Raw genomic sequence first — 15,944 nt, 5'->3', positions numbered from 1 at the left:
TGTGTCCAATCACACCAATAAATTACACTTTATTCTTTATTGGCCAATAAAGAATAAAGAATTCTATTTAAAATGTGTGGACTTCAGGTCCCAGAATTTTCCAACTGGTTTTCTGGGAGTTGAAGTCCATACATCTTAAAGTTGCCAAGGCTGAGTAACATTGTCCCAGACAATGGACTAGCCAACCATGGCTTAAAAACTTCAAGCCATGGAACCTCTACAATGGCAGGAGGCAGATGATGTCACCCACACCAACCTGAGGAAAGGTCTTCTAATCTAGCCCCCTCCTCAATTAACTACTGCATGTCCACTAACGCCCAGCTACTTTCTCTGAAGCAGAGAACAGCTTTATGCTTCCTCTCTCTGCAAGATTTCCACTAGATTCTGGGAAACACATCTGCAGGGAGAAGGGATGAACAGCAAAGAAAACGATTCATTTCAAGAGTGGGTGTGCTAACCGTAGAGCTTCTTGGTCAGATTCCAGGCAGAAGGAGGACAAATGACCAATTTTCTAAAAAACCCTGTTCTTTCTATTTAAGGATCGCAGAAGAAATTAATTCTATTTACATCTGATGCCGCAGATTTACTCAAACGCGCATTTTAGTGCCAATATTGTGACATGAAACGCAATTAGCTTTTGGAAGCTGCACTTTTCTCAATTGTGTAGTCTAATTGCCCGACATTAAAGAATGTGCAGACTTTGCATGACTGGGGAATTCTGGGAGCTGAAGTCTATTTATCTTCAAGCTGCCAAGATTGAGGAAAGACAGGCCTAGATTCTATCCACCTTTGGCCTGTTCAAATAATTCAAAGCTTGTTTGCAAGATATGCACTTGGACAAAGCAAACTTCCTCCTCCTCCTCCTCCTCCTCCTCCTGCCCCCCTCCTCCTTTCTGCAAATCCCACTCCCTTCTAGCACTGATTGTGTTATCTAGTTGGATAATTAAACATCTGCAAGAAAACCACCATGCCTTTCCCTTTCCTTTTCCCTTTCCCTTTCCCCTTTCTCCTTCCCTTCTCCTTCCTTCTTCCTTCTTCCCCTTTTCCTTCCCTCTCTTCTCCTCCTCCCTTCTGATGAAGATGTCCTCAGAATTCCATGCCACTCTCTCTGCTCCCATTGCCTTGTGCAATCTTTTAATCTAGACAGCAGGGAGACTTTAAGATCTGGTGGAACCTTGTCCTCATTTTCAAATCCTCTAAGGACTAGGATGTCACCAGGCCATGGGGCTTCTTGTTCGGCCTGAAGATTGACACGGGCTCCGAGTCTGGAGTCCCAAACACACCCAGCCCTTTGCAAAACGGAGGGATTAGCTTCCTTTTTTTATCTGTAGAGGACGTTGAAGGTCGACTTTCAGTTTTAAACCTTCTGCTTCCCTTTGGTGAAAAGGCAGCTGCTACCCTATTAGACTCAAAATAAATTACATCTTCCGAAGAAATAGAACCCACCTAAAACATTGCTTTTTCTTAACATTGCATGCTTTAAAAAAAAAAAAGAATTAGAACACTGCGTTTTAAAAATTCAGCAACACCATGCCTATCATTTTGGTATTAAATTGGAAAAGGTATCTTCCAGCATGTTAACAGGAAAATTATACTTAGTGCTACATGTTGGTTTTCTATGTTTAATAATTTTCAGAGTTGCTGATTTCTGAAAACAATTCTATTGGCCCTCCAGTAATTATTTCTGTGAGTATTTTGACATTTTGGTCTCATTCTGGGTTTTAATTAAGGCATATCTTCATTTCTGAGCATTGCATCTTTCATTTTAGGAAAATAGAATACCACATTTATCGTTCGCCTGTCCTCTTTACAATCCCAGGAACAAGTAGAATTTGAGAAGAATGTTACCTTTTTAAAATGTATAAGAGAGAGTGAAAACAAATGATTTCTCCTTTAATAAATGCTCATTGTCTGCTCATTTATTGATTTCCAGCATGTATTAGAGGAAGCACTACAAACGGTATGAAATGGATGCAGGGAAATTTGAAACCATTATATCTACTTGTACTGACTTCATATCAGATTGAATGCAAACTGCGTATATCAAACACCCGATAAAAATTATACCTCACTAGAAACCCAGCCAAGGACTATCATTTGCAATTCATTTTTTTTTTCAAGTTGCCTGGCAAGCAGTGGTGAAATCTGAACTGGTTTACTACTGGTTTGCTGGCTGCGCATGCGCGCTACGCTTGCGCAGTGTGCCCCGCGCGCCAAATGCAAGGTGCTTGTACACTCAGTGCACGCCAAAAGGAAGTATGCGGTAAGTAGAACAGCACACCGGGGTGTGTGTGTGTTGTGTATGGGTGGGTGACCAGCTGTGGCGTGCAATCTTTTTTTTTGTTTTTACTTTTAAAAGCATTTTTTTTACAACCTCTTCGGCCAAAGAGGTTGTAAAAAAAATGCTTTTAAAAGTAAAAAAAAAAAGGCTCTGATGATCATGTGGCTCAGCTGTGATTATCTTCAATTTTTTTTCATGTGTCCACGTCTATGTCTATACTGTTACTAAATAAATAAATAAATAAATAAATAAATAAATAAATAAATAAATGTCAATCTTCCCCCTGTGCAGAAGATTGGACCAGATGACTTTCAGGGTCCCATCCACTTAGTAACTGTGTATTCCTGTCTGACACCAAGCCTTGTTCATTGCTAATTGCATCATTTGTCAATATTAGAGAGTGATAAATCTGAAGCTGTAAGTTAATGAATAAATGAATGAATGAGTGCAAAAAATAAAATAAAATAGACCTTGATGTTGGGAAAGATGGTAGGCAAAAAGGAGAAAGTGACTGCAGAGGATGAATAGAATAGAATAGATTTTTTTTTTTAATTGGCCAAGTGTGATTGGATACACAAGGAATTTGTCTTGGTGCATATGCTCTCAGTGTACATCATCATCATCATCATCATCATCATCATCATCATCATCATCATCATCATCATCATATTTTAATTTGTATACTGCCCTTCTCCCGAAGGACTCAGGGCGGTGAACAACCAAATAAAATACAAACTCAAACACATACAATATTAAAAACAACCCTTAAAAAACTTATTCAATTGGCCAAAAAATTTAAAATACAAATTACACCCAATAAAATTACAGAAATTTAAAACCCATTAAATTAAATTAAAATTTTAACAATCAAGCCAGTCCAGCCATGCGAAATAAATAGGTTTTAAGTTCGCGGCGAAAGGTCCTAAGGTCAGGTAATTGTTGAAGTCCAGGGGGAAGCTTGTTCCACAGGGTAGGAGCCCCCACAGAGAAAGCCCTCCCCCTGGGGGCCGCCAGCCGATATTGTTTGGCTGACGGCACCCTAAGGAGTCCCTCTCTGTGGGAACAAACCGGTCGCTGGGAGGTAGAAGACGGCAGTAGACGGTCCTGTAAGTATCCCGGTCCTAAGCCATGGAGCGCTTTGAAGGTGGTAACCAATACCTTGAAGCGCACCCGGAAGACAACAGGCAGCCAGTGCAGTCTGCGCAGGATAGGTGTTACATGGGAGCTCCGAACTGCTCCCTCAATAACCCGCGCAGCCGCATTCTGGACTAGCTGGAGTCTCCGAGTGCTCTTCAAGGGGAGCACCATGTAGAGAGCATTGCAGTAGTCCAAGCGAGAGGTAACGAGAGCATGAGTGACCGTGCATAGGCCATCCCGGTCCAGGAAGGGACGCAACTGGTGGATCAGGTGAACCTGATAGAAAGCTCTCCTGGAGACGGTCGTCAAATGTTCTTCAAAAGACAACCGCCCATCCAGGAGCATGCTCAAGTTGCGCACCCTCTCCAACGGGGCCAACAACTCGCCCCCAACAGACAGCCGCATCTGCAGCTGACTGTACTGGGGTGCCGGCATCCACAGACACTCCATCTTGGAGGGATTAAGTTTGAGCCTGTTCCTCCCCATCCAGACCCGTACGGCTTCCAAACACTGGGACAGTACTTCGATAGCTTCGCTGGGGTGGCCTGGGGTGGAAAAGTACAGCTGCGTGTCATCAGCGTACAGTTGGTATCTCACCCCAAAACCACTGATGATCTCACCCAGCGGCTTCATATAGATGTTGAACAGGAGGGGTGAGAGAATCGATCCCTGCGGCACCCCACACATGAGGCACCTTGGAGTCGATCTCTGCCCCCCTGTCAACACCGTCTGCGTCCGGTCAGAGAGGTAGGAGGAGAACCACCGATAAACGGTGCCTCCCACTCCCAACCTCTCCAACCGGCGCAGCAGGATACCATGGTCGATGGTATCAAAAGCCGCTGAGAGGTCTAATAGGACCAGGGCAGAGGAATAACCCTTATCCCTGGCCCTCCAGAGATCATCCACCAACGCGACCAAAGCCGTCTCCGTACTGTATCCGGGCCGAAAGCCGGACTGGAACGGGTCTAGATAGACAGTTTCATCCAGGTACTGGGGTAGCTGACATGCCACTGCACTCTCTACAACCTTTGCTGTAAAGCGAAGATTGGAGACTGGGTGGTAATTTCCTAAAACAGCTGGGTCCAGGGAAGGCTTCTTGAGGAGAGGTCTCACCACCGCCTCTTTCAAGGCAGCGGGAAAGACCCCCTCCCACAAAGAAGCATTTGTAATCCCCTGGAGCCAGCCTCGTGTCACCTTCTGCGTGGCCAGCACCAGCCAGGAGGGGCACGGATCCAATAAACATATGGTGGCATTCAACCTACCCAGCAACCTGTCCATGTCCTCGGGAGTCACAGGGTCAAAGTTATCCCAAACCACCTCAACAAGACGGGTCTCGGAACTCTCACCTGGATCTACCCAATTTTGATCCAATCCGTCCCGAAGCTGAACGATTTTATCGTATAGATAACCGTTAAACTCCTCGGCACGCCCTTGTAAGGGGTCCTCCCGCCCCTCCTGTTGAAGGAGAGAGCGGGTCACCCGAAACAGGGCGGCCGGGCGGTTATCTGCTGACGCAATGAGGGAGAAACGTAAGAGCGCTTCGCATCCCTCAATGCCACTAGGTAGGTCCTGCTATAGGACCTAACTAGTGTCTGGTCAGCCTCAGAACGGCTGGATCTTCAGACACTCTCTAGGCATCTTCTCCGGCGTTTCATCTCCCTCAGCTCCTTGGAAAACCAAGGAGCTGGTTGAGACCGACGCTGGGTCAGAGGCCGCAAAGGCACAACACGGTCCAAAGCTCCAGCTGTTCCCAGGCCGCGACTAGTTCTTCAGTCGTGTCGTGGGCCAGATTCTCGGGAAACGGCCCAAGCTCCATCAGGAACCTCTCTGGGTCCATCAGGCGCCTGGGACAGAACCAATGAATTGGCTCCGTCTCCCTGCGGTGATGGATAGTGGTCAGAAAGTCCAGGCAAAGGAGATAATGATTTGACCATGACAAAGGTTCAACAACTAAATCATTTAAAATCAGATCATTCAACCACTGGCCAGAGATAAAAATCAGGTCGGGTGCCTCCCCCAATGTGAGTAGGGCCATCAACTAATTGAGTCAGGTCCATGGCCGTCATGGAAGCCATGAACTCCCGAGCAGTCGAGGATGCCGCGCCAATTGATGGCAGATTGAAATCCCCCATGACCAACAATCTAGGGGTTTCAACTGCCAACCCAGCCAGCAACTCCAACATAAAGGAAAAGATACCTTCATCAAGGTACAACACTTACAGCATTTAGTGATGGTCATAGGATACAAATTTAACACTTAATGATACAACACTTAATCATAGGGTACAAATAAGCAAATAAGGAAACAATCAATATCAAGATGGTTAGATAGTGTCATTGCAAAACGAACGTGCGTTTGAGCAAACTCTTGGAGACGGTGGAGGACAGGGGGACCTGACATGCTTTGGTCCATGGGGTCATGAAGAATCGGACATGACTTAGCAACTGAACAACCACCACAAAGCTAACAAGGATTGGCATGTCTTGTTAGATATTTCATGACCTGATCAATTGTCTTGTTATGCCTTTAAGATCAGCTGTTCTGTGTCTCATATACCCAATCGGACCTCAAATTATTTGCACTCGTCTTCCTGATTTCCAGAAAATTGTGCAACCTTGGAGATACGAGAATTAGGATCTTAGACCATTTTTTCCTGAAAACGAGCCTCAACAGTGATTGCAGGGAGTGATAACTAGTGTTTTTAGGGCTGTTGTGTGTTTCTTTCCCCCCTATCTACAAATTACTAGCTCCCCAAGTTACAACTAGTTCTTATTCCCAGCTTCAAGCCTCTCTTAGATCTTTCTGCTTCATCAGAGCATATGATGAGTATTGGCAGGGCAATCAGACAAAAGAAACCGTGCAATGTTTTCCAAACTCCCAATTTGCACAAACAATAATGACAATGCTGTAGCTTCCCACCGCAATCCTTCTCCTATAATGCTGTTTCTCAACCTTGGCAGCCTGAAGATGGGTGGACTTCAATTCCCAGAATTCCTCAGCCAGCACAGGTGGCTGGAGAGTTCTGGAAGTTGAAGTCCATCCATCTTCAAAGCTGCCAAGGTTGAGAAACACTGTCTTAGAATTTATTCTCTACATCATGATTGGTTGGAAATCCAAAAATGAATTCCAGTGCATATGTTGTTATAGCTTGCATTCCCAATATACAAAACTCAGGTGGTCTTTTCTCTAAAGAAGACTCCAAGGCAGGACTGTCCCTCCTCTCTGGTCCCTACTAGACCATCTCATTTTAAAAAAATAGTTTAGAAATTCGATTTCCCCTATTACATAAACAAATTTTCTACAGCATCTCTTGACTTGCAAATAGGTCAACAATTCCACCCCCACAGATAGATATGGTCCACGACCCTTCAACATCAGCACTTCCTTGTTTCTCAAAACTTCACCCTGTTGTATTTCAAGAAAAAGATTTGCATCTGAAATCCGGAGAAAGATGGAGAGGGGGATGAAGAGAAGGAATCTTTCAAGAGACCGAGAGAAACTCGTTCAGGATTCTTGTATATTTGATTGCCATTGTGTGTTGTTTTGTCTCCAAACAATGAACAGTCAGTGCCAGCATGCGCTTCATTTGTACTCTTAGAAGTAGCTCATCCAAAAAAGACAGAGAGAGCAAAGAGGAACTCCTGAGTCTAGGAACAAAGAAATTAAATCCTTTGAAATAGTTTTGAAGCCACCCCGCTAAAATCAATGGCTCCCCGCCCCCCCACAGCAAATGCAAATGCAGATCAGGACAGCAGAAAGGAAATCGAGGCAGAGAAAGAGAGAGAGAGAGAGAGAGGGAGAAGAGATTTACTTGAAAGGGAACAGAGAGGATACGTTGGCTTACTTTTATGCTATTGTGAATTAATTTGATTAATGAATTATGCATTAATTGCCTAACCGTCCATAGCCGATCTAGTCATTTCCTACCCTAAATCTTAGTCATCATTTCCTCTAGCGCAAGGTTGGTGAGGTGGCATTATCCAACTGCTTTGGACTGAAATTCCAAAATTTAATTTTTTAAAAAGAAAAATATTAAATCATAAAAAAAGAGAGAGGATCTCCTTTCGCTGTTTCCAAAACAAACATAGCCACCCTTACGACGGGCTGCATAAATATTATTTCTGCTATCCCAGCTGATACATGAATGGATGGAGAGCAATGCCATAAGAGAAGTTAAGAGAGCCGTCTGGATCATGTTGCTGTTCAACCGTGAAGCAGCTTACTGGGGCCAAGATATGGGATCCAGTTGGGATCTTTGAATCTGTTTGAAGAGTTGGTGGGATTTTGCAGAGGTCTCGGATGGAGTCAACTCTTCAACTCAGTTTGATGGGTTGGTCCATCCATGGGAAAAGAGCTTTCCTGTAGAAAGGCACAGGGTGTTTCAACAGGGTGGTCCCAGCTGATAACAAGAAGAATGGCCAGGTTTTGGATGAAAAGACCAGAGGAGATTGTGCGTGTGTGTGTATGTGTGTGCAAAGAGAAAACGAAGATGGCAGGTATGCCAGAGGAAATCAGTGGCGTATGCAAGATTTTATTAAAAGAATTCTTTAATTACCTATGAGCACACACGGAGTATTTCTCATCCTGAAAGGGACCATCTGTTCTTGTCCGTTTCTGGCTGGAGCCGCACCGTTTTCTTAAGGCAGAAAAACACATCAGGGGACTGGACCTCCTTGCTGTGCCGAACAGCCGGGGCCTTGTCTGCTTGTGTTTGTGGAACGTGTTGGGAGCTAAGCCACCACACGATTTCCTGAGGCCGAAGGCAAAACTGAAAGCTGCTTTTAGAGAAGATGGCATCCCACCATGGCTAATGAGAGAGACCTCTTCTCTTCTCTTCTCTTCTCTTCTCTTCTCTTCTCTTCTCTTCTCTTCTCTTCTCTTCTCTTCTCCTCTCTTCTCTTCTCTTCTCCTCTCTCTCTTCTCTCTCCTCCTCTCTCCTCTCTCCTCTCCTCTCCTTCCTTCCTCTTTCCTCTCCTCTCCTCTCCTCTTCTCTTCTCTCCTCTCCTCTCCTCTCCTCTCCTCTCCTCTCCTCTCCTCTCCTCTCCTCTCCTCTCCTCTCCTCTCTCCTCTCCTTCCTTCCTCTTTCCTCTCCCTCAGCTCATAGAATGAAAAAGCAAGCAAGATGTGCTTATTCCCATGAAGCTGCAAGGGTTTGAAGAGGCCCCACATTCTTGAGTCAGGCCATCTCTGCACCTTCTTTGTCCTCAACTCCCAAACCGCCAAACTGGACTCCAACCTAGGTGCCCTGCCAGGTCTTTCTCTCTGGAGAAGGGCTGTCCTTCAAGAAGATCCATCTTTTTGAAGGCTTCTAGCTCCCCTTGTCAGTTGCACTAGGAAAAAAAGGATGACAGCAAGAATAGGACCCGTTTCAGGGCAGGTGACCAAAGGTTTCTTCCCAATTTTTTCTTTTTACTTTGGGGAAGAAAGAATGCCTCCATTATACGCAGACAAAGGAGCATCCTGAAATTGTGGATCTCAATGTTTTCTTTTAGGAAAGCCAAGCTGGAATTCTCAAAGGGAAACTGGATGGAGGAAAGGAGAGGAATAACTGCATTCCTGAGCACATCTGGCTTGACTGAGTCCATTATTTCTCTGACTTGTATGCTTATTCCTACGATTCTTACAGGTCGAGAAAAGTTAAAGCAGGAGGAGCAGAAATATGTTGGAAGAAACCCAACAAATCATTCTTGGTTTTTATAGATCCTATGAAAGTGGGGAGGGGGTTTGCATTTCCAGGGAAGATGGGCGATCAAGGATTGGACCCCCAACCAGCCTTGTTTTGTGGCTGTCCTTTTAAGAGGAAGTTAGCAGTTCCAGTCCCTCCCACACACCCTATTCCATGCACGGGTGGAAGCAGAGTTTGGGATCCAAGGAGGACCTTAGAAGGCAGAAAAAAACTTGGCGTACTCCAAGCCAGCTATAAACGGGGTCAAATTTTTCTGAAAGGCAGGCCCAGATGGATGGAAGAGGGCCCGATCCTTCCCATTTTTTTTTTGCAGTAGTAGGGCGTGACACTGGAGAGCAGAGAACGAGAAGAAGTGGGTTAACACAGACAAATTATCTTGCGTTTCTCTCTCCAAGATCCGCCCCATCCATCAGATGAGTTTCAGAAATGGGTCAATCGTTGAGCAAGGAGATTGGGAAAAATTCTCACTCGACCTTTTTTCTCCAAGGATCTGCAGCAGGGGTGAAATGCTCCTGGTTTTGACTGGATCTCGCAAACCGGTAGCAATCGTGGCCTGTGGTTCAGCGATCCGGTAGCGATCGCCGAACCACTGGAGACACCCGCCGCCCGGGTGTCATTACTTTCTGGTTTTAACCGGATGCGGCGCGTGGGGTGTGTGGACTTCAGAGCCGGTAAGGAAGGTAAGTAGATTTCACCCGTGATCTGCAGCCTCCTTGGCTTCTGACCCTTCCAGTCTAAGCAAGACCACCTTGAAGGATCTCTTCCCAGAATCTTATTCATGAGTGATATTCCTAGGGATGATCCCTCATTGGTGATGGTTGAAGGATTTCTCCTGGATCCGGAGACCTTCAAGATTCGTCTGTCTGGTTGTTTTGCCCACAAATCTGGGTGGAGAATTCTGAAATTTGTGGGCAAGCTGAAATCCTGAGACCGGAAAAGGTGGTGATGGTACCCACCTTCGGTGAAGACAGAAGAGGCTCTGAGACCCTCCTTTAAATTACATTTTTCCAGATCTCTGATTCTGCTTCAGTACAAACATTCCCCTCCCACTTTCGACACATGCAAAAAGACTCAATTATATGTAAACCCACCAGGGACCACTCTGAGGCTCCCACAGATGCAACGTTTTAAAAAGAGGGCTTTTCATTCCCTGCTTTTAGCTTCCAGTTACTCTGCCGCAGAAAAGTACGAACTTAAGAAAGGAGAAGCTTGTTTAAAATGTATAATATTAAGGAGTTTTAACTGGCAACCCCCGACTGGTATATAAACAGCCTTTACTGGGCCTGTCTTCCAAAGCGCAAGTTAACCATGAATGCTTGCAGGCTTCAACAGAGTTTTTCTAACCCCTGGAAGAGAAAAGTTGGATCCAAAATCTCCATCCATTACACCTTTATTATCTTTTTCTTCACTTTGCAAAGATGTATGGATATCAATAGAAGTAATAGAGAGCTATCAAATAGCTAGCTAGGTAGATGATAGATAGATAGATAGATAGATAGATAGATAGATAGATAGATAGATAGATAGAAAGAAAGGTAGGTAGGTAGATAAATAGATGATAGATAGATGATAGATAAATAGATAGATAGATGATAGATAGAAAGATAGGTAGGTAGATAGATAGATAGATAGATGATAGATAGATGAGAGACAGATAGATAGATAGATTTAGATAAAGTTATAGATAGATAGGTAGATAAATAAATAGGTAGATAGATACAATGCTGGGATTCAGCTGGTTCTGTCCGGATCGTGCGAACCGGTAGCACTGACTGTGGGAGGCTCCGCCCACCCTCCCAGATGTAATGCGTGGCTACTGTGCATGCGCAGAAGGTCGTGTGTATGTGCAGAGGTGGTGCGCGCCAGCGAAGAGAGAGAGGGAGCGCACTCACATTTGCGAACTGGTAGGGAAGGTAAGGGAATCCCACCTCTGGATAGATCAATCGATAGATTGATTGATCGATGGATCGATGGATCGATGGATCAATTGATCGATTTAGATGATTCAGATATGGATATATAGATTAGGATACAACTATAGATATATTTAGAGAGATAGATATACCTATACACTATACATTTACACACAACCCCCCACCCAGTATTTCAAATCCATCCTTCCAGATAACAAGGCTGGCATTCAGAATTATGAAGATGTTTACTGAAGAAGGGTGGGAAGCCCATGGCAGGCCCTGCAGGAAATCACCGGATGGAGTCCTGCCCCACTAAAAGGTTGGTAAACCTCTGCCAACCCACCCGTCTCCCCGCACAGACAGCCCAGCCGATTTGCTCCAAGAAAACACACACACACACACACACACACACACACACACACACACTCCCTTCCTAACAGCAGGAAAGGGCCAGCCAGATTCTGTTGCGGGATGAACAATTTCCTTCTTTTGCCCAGTGTGTAAATAAAACAGTTGCAATAATAATTATAACAAGATCCACTCCTTGTGTGTTTCTGACTAACAATAACAGGGATTTTTTTTTCCCCGCTCAGAGCAAAATTTTTGATTTGGCAGCTTGGATAAGAGAGACAAAGACCCCCATTATGGAGGAAGAGACCTCAAGAGGCTTGATTGGAAAAGTCAAGCGTTCCCCCCCCCCCGTCCACCCACCCACCCACCAAGACGTGTGGGCTCTAAAGCGGATCTTGTGCTAAATGTGTTGGAAAGAGACTTTGTGGCAGCAGAACAGCTGATACTGTGCAGAGGTCTCTTTCCTTCTGATAGGCACTTGCTTTGGGGAAGTCAGAAGAATTGGATGATGGGATCAGAGGTCCCGGATGGAATTTGAATGACTGCAAAAAATGCAATCGAAAATTTTGGGGAAAGGAAAGTTAAGAAGGTTCATGGGCTTCTCCTTAATAACTCAGGATGGAGTTTGCTTAGTGTGGGCCTTTTGGAGAGAAATGAAATGACGTGGTTGAGAGAACCAGACAGTTGCATCTTCCATCGTCCCAAACGAAGTCAGCTCCAAAATCTTGTTCAGGGAAATATTGGGTGGAGGAGGGAGAATAATCTCTGCAGAAGTTTGAGACTACAGCTGAGAAGCTCTTTTTTAGTGACAGAAGAAGACTTGTGTGCAGTCGGAAGGCAGATCCTGGCTTGGCCCGATGTCTATCAAGAGCAGACCACAGCCGAGCCAGGAACAGCTCTTTAGGGTGCTGTCGAGTGGAACAAATGAGGATAAGTTACGTCCCTCCAACGTCCTGCCTTGGAAACCTCTCCCCAAACAGTTGGAAATGAAGGCTGAAGCTGCACAAGGAGAGGGAAGCGAAGCCAGAGAGGGGAAAAGACGGCTGCGTTTCTCTTAGTCTAAATGAAGCCTTTGTAGTGTGACTCAGTTGCGCTTATGGTCTAAGCCCTGCCAGAGTGAATTTGGCTTGGAAAAATGATCACAGCCCCACAGGATGTGGTTTGCAACTTCACCCGCTGCTCTTTCCCCCACCCCTCTCCTGCTTTCTATTTGATGGTGTGGACATCCGGACTCCACCCTGACTCCCAGATTTCTCTATCCTGCCGGGAAGCTTCTGGGAAAAGGCATCTCCAACCTGGATAGCAGATGAGGAATTGCGAAGGTCTACAGCCTCTCTGGCCTAAATCAATTTGGAGAGAGGTTGGTGGGCTTTCATTTGATGAATTGGGCTGCCCCCTTTCACAAAACAGCGGGGAAAAGAAGGAGTCTGTTGTACAACCAGACTGAGACTAGTTCTAACTTACTTTATTGTTCTCTGCCTATAACACAGGAATCTCCCAACACTGGCAGCTTTCACTTGGGAAAAACTCAGGGGTGAAATCTACTTACCTTCCATACTGGTTCGAAAGTGCACGCTTCGCTCATGCACACACGCATGTCACATGCACGCACGGACCTTCTGTGCATGTGCAGAAGGTAAAAAACACATTACTTCCTGGTTAAAACCAGGAAGTAATGACACCCGGGCAGGTGGGCGGAGCTCTGCCCTGCCATCGCTACCTGCCATCAGCTGTTGCCCTGTTGTGTTTATGTAAGGAGTCCAAACTAATTCCTCACTTGATCCCTCCTCCCGACTGGGATGACTGCTCTCCAACAGATTCAACGGCACCAGATTCAATTTGGGAAGAGAGCAATCGATAGAGAAATGCAGACATCAATAAGAGGTTGTTGTACTTGGGACTGTTGTCCACTCTTAAAATATTCAATCAATGAACATTAATACTCCAAGTACAACCCTTGGTATTTAATTTCTGGAGAGGTAGCTGTGTTATCGTTCCTTACGAAGAACAGCCAAGACTCGCCATATCTGAAAGGGTGACAAATCTTATTATGCTTGACTCTCAAGGAAAGCTGCTAATTAGCAGAAGAGAGAGAGGAAGGATGAGTAAATGAGAGCTTAAAAATTAGATTGCTTTCGTGCTGCCTGCTATGTCTAAATGTTGGCCAGAATTTTAGTTGAGCTCTAGAACAAGTAATTGTCTATGCAGGAATGGGATTTTCATGTGTCAATGAAACACACCTGGTAGGGATCACTTGAATATGGATGCCCAAATATCAAGATGATGGCATGCTGATGCCATCAAAGATATGGGTCACACCTACAAGGTGTGAAGAATAGATGGGGCTAAGATTGCATGCCACTGACATCTTGCTTTGTTTGATTCCCTGCCCCCGCACTGAGGAAGCAGAAACTTAATGCAGATTCTAGAAAGTAGACAGTTTGGCCAAGAGTTTCACTTGGGGTGAGGTTTTCTCCCATCTTTTCCTTCATACAAAATGTAGTGATATGTGGGAATGACTTCAAGAAACAAAGGGGAGAGATGCTACCCAAAGAATGATCTGATAAAAGGCTGGGGAGCCCAGAGCTGAATAACAGGAAGTGGGGGAAAAACTTAGATAGGATCTGTCCTAACTCATCAGATAGATAGATAGATAGATAGATAGATAGATAGATAGATAGATAGATAGATAGATAGATAGATAGATAGATAGAAGATAGATAGAATTTTTTATTGGCCAAGTGTGATTGGAAACACAAGGAATTTGTCTTGGTGCATATGCTCTCAGTGTACATAAAAGAAAAGATACCTTCATCAAGAACACTTACAACACTTAATGATAGTCATAGGCTACAAATAAGCAATCAGGAAACAATATCAATATAAATTGTAAGGATACAAGCAACAAAGTTACAATCATATGGTCATAAGTGGAAAGAGATGGGTGACGGGAACGATGAGAAGATTAATAGTAGTGCAGATTTAGTAAATAGTTTGACAGTGTTGAGGGAATTTGTTTAGCAGAGTGATGGAGTTCGGGAAGAAACTGACTTGTGTCTAGTTGTTCTGGTGTGCAGTGCTCTATAGCGTTGTTTTGAGGGTAGGAGTTGAAAGAGTTTATGTCCAGGATGTGAGGGATCTATAAATATTTTCACGGCCCTTTTCTTGATTCGTGCAGTATACAGGTCCTCAATGGAAGGCAGGTTGGTAGCAATTATTTTTTCTGCAGTTCTAATGATCCTCTGAAGTCTGTGTGTGTCTTGTTGGGTTGCAGAACCGAACCAGACAGTTCTAGAGGTGCAAATGACAGACTCAATCATTCCTCTGTAGAATTGGATCAGCAGTTCCTTGGGCAGTTTGATGGTTTGATTGATTGATCAGGGAATAAAAGAAGATGATGGCAGATCTACACTTTCAGACTTGCAAGGTTCTGTCAACGTAGCCCTACAATAAAGTAAGATTAGCTCGTTGTGTCATGTTTCCAGTCTGGTCTACTTGAGAGGTTGACTCCAGTCAAGTGGTAGCTTGGAAACAGCACATTAACGTGCATGAATACGGAGAAACAGTAACAGCTTCCCCCCACCCACTCCTTGCAAGATGTTGATCCCAAATGCTCATCTCAGCAATGTAGATTTGGGCCATGGAAAGCCACCCAAAAAGGAAGTATGAGGGTGAAAAGTCTCCTTTGGGAATGTGAAACTTCCTGTTCTGGAGGAATGATGCTAAAAAGGAGCCAGAAGAACTCCTGAGGCATCAGCTTTGAAGAATGCTTCTCTGTGGCTGACTCATAAATTGTTTTTCCCCAAGGGAAAAGTCTACAGAACAGATACCGTTGAACAGCTGCCCAGAAAAAAAAAGGGAAAACTTGTAAATATTAGGAAAAAGAGAAGGAACAAAGCATCTACGTCTCTGGGCACACTATGGATGGGTCAGCCTTCTCTAAGAGAGAGGGTGTTGTAACTCATGAGGGAAGGCAAATATACGTATCCTAGGATAATGTTGCAAGATCCAATCTGGGTAAGTCACTGGGTCCAGAGGTTTAATCTTCCGAGCTTCTGGACTCATACTGGAGCCTATCCAACTTTTGGAAGTTCCCTGAGGATGGGGTTCCAACATGAGTCTGAAAGACTAAACCTCTGGCCCTGGTGACTGACCCAAATTGGATCTTGGGTGTCGTAACTGGTTGAGGAAGGGTGAACTTGGTTGCAACTTCACCAGCCCACACCAAGATATGTTGTGAATCATGACTTTCTCCATTTGTCTCTCACACCGTGGCACCAACAGGTTCCATCTACCTCCTCTTTTCTGCCATGTTTTCATGGGGTTGCCTTCACACGTTCTTTGGCTGTCTCTCCAGCCCTAAGATTCTATGTTCAAGAGTGTTCCCACAATATTGGAAGGAACGCAATACATCATCAGAGGGATTGATCGTTCAGAAGAGATATGACTGTGCCAAAATGGATAAACTTACCTTAGAACTAAAATAAAAAGATGGTTCGGAATTTTACGCGGTTTGGGAAACATGGTATACCTGGATAGACAATAGAAATAAAAATTGGAAATGTACATAAGGCT

At 44.6% G+C, this 15,944-nt stretch overlaps 1 protein-coding gene across 1 annotated transcript in view; it reads right to left on the bottom strand.

The window, feature by feature from the left end:
- The window catches only part of CSPG4 (chondroitin sulfate proteoglycan 4), a 53,905-nt gene that overhangs the window by 18,682 nt on the left and 19,279 nt on the right, over positions 1-15,944 (bottom strand). The window lies entirely within an intron of this gene.

This window comes from Ahaetulla prasina, chromosome 13, assembly GCF_028640845.1.
Source record: "Ahaetulla prasina isolate Xishuangbanna chromosome 13, ASM2864084v1, whole genome shotgun sequence".
In the NCBI taxonomy this organism is placed as follows: domain Eukaryota; kingdom Metazoa; phylum Chordata; class Lepidosauria; order Squamata; family Colubridae; genus Ahaetulla; species Ahaetulla prasina.
The sequence above is the reverse complement of the archived record's forward strand: the minus strand, read 5'-3'. Positions and strand labels throughout refer to the sequence as shown.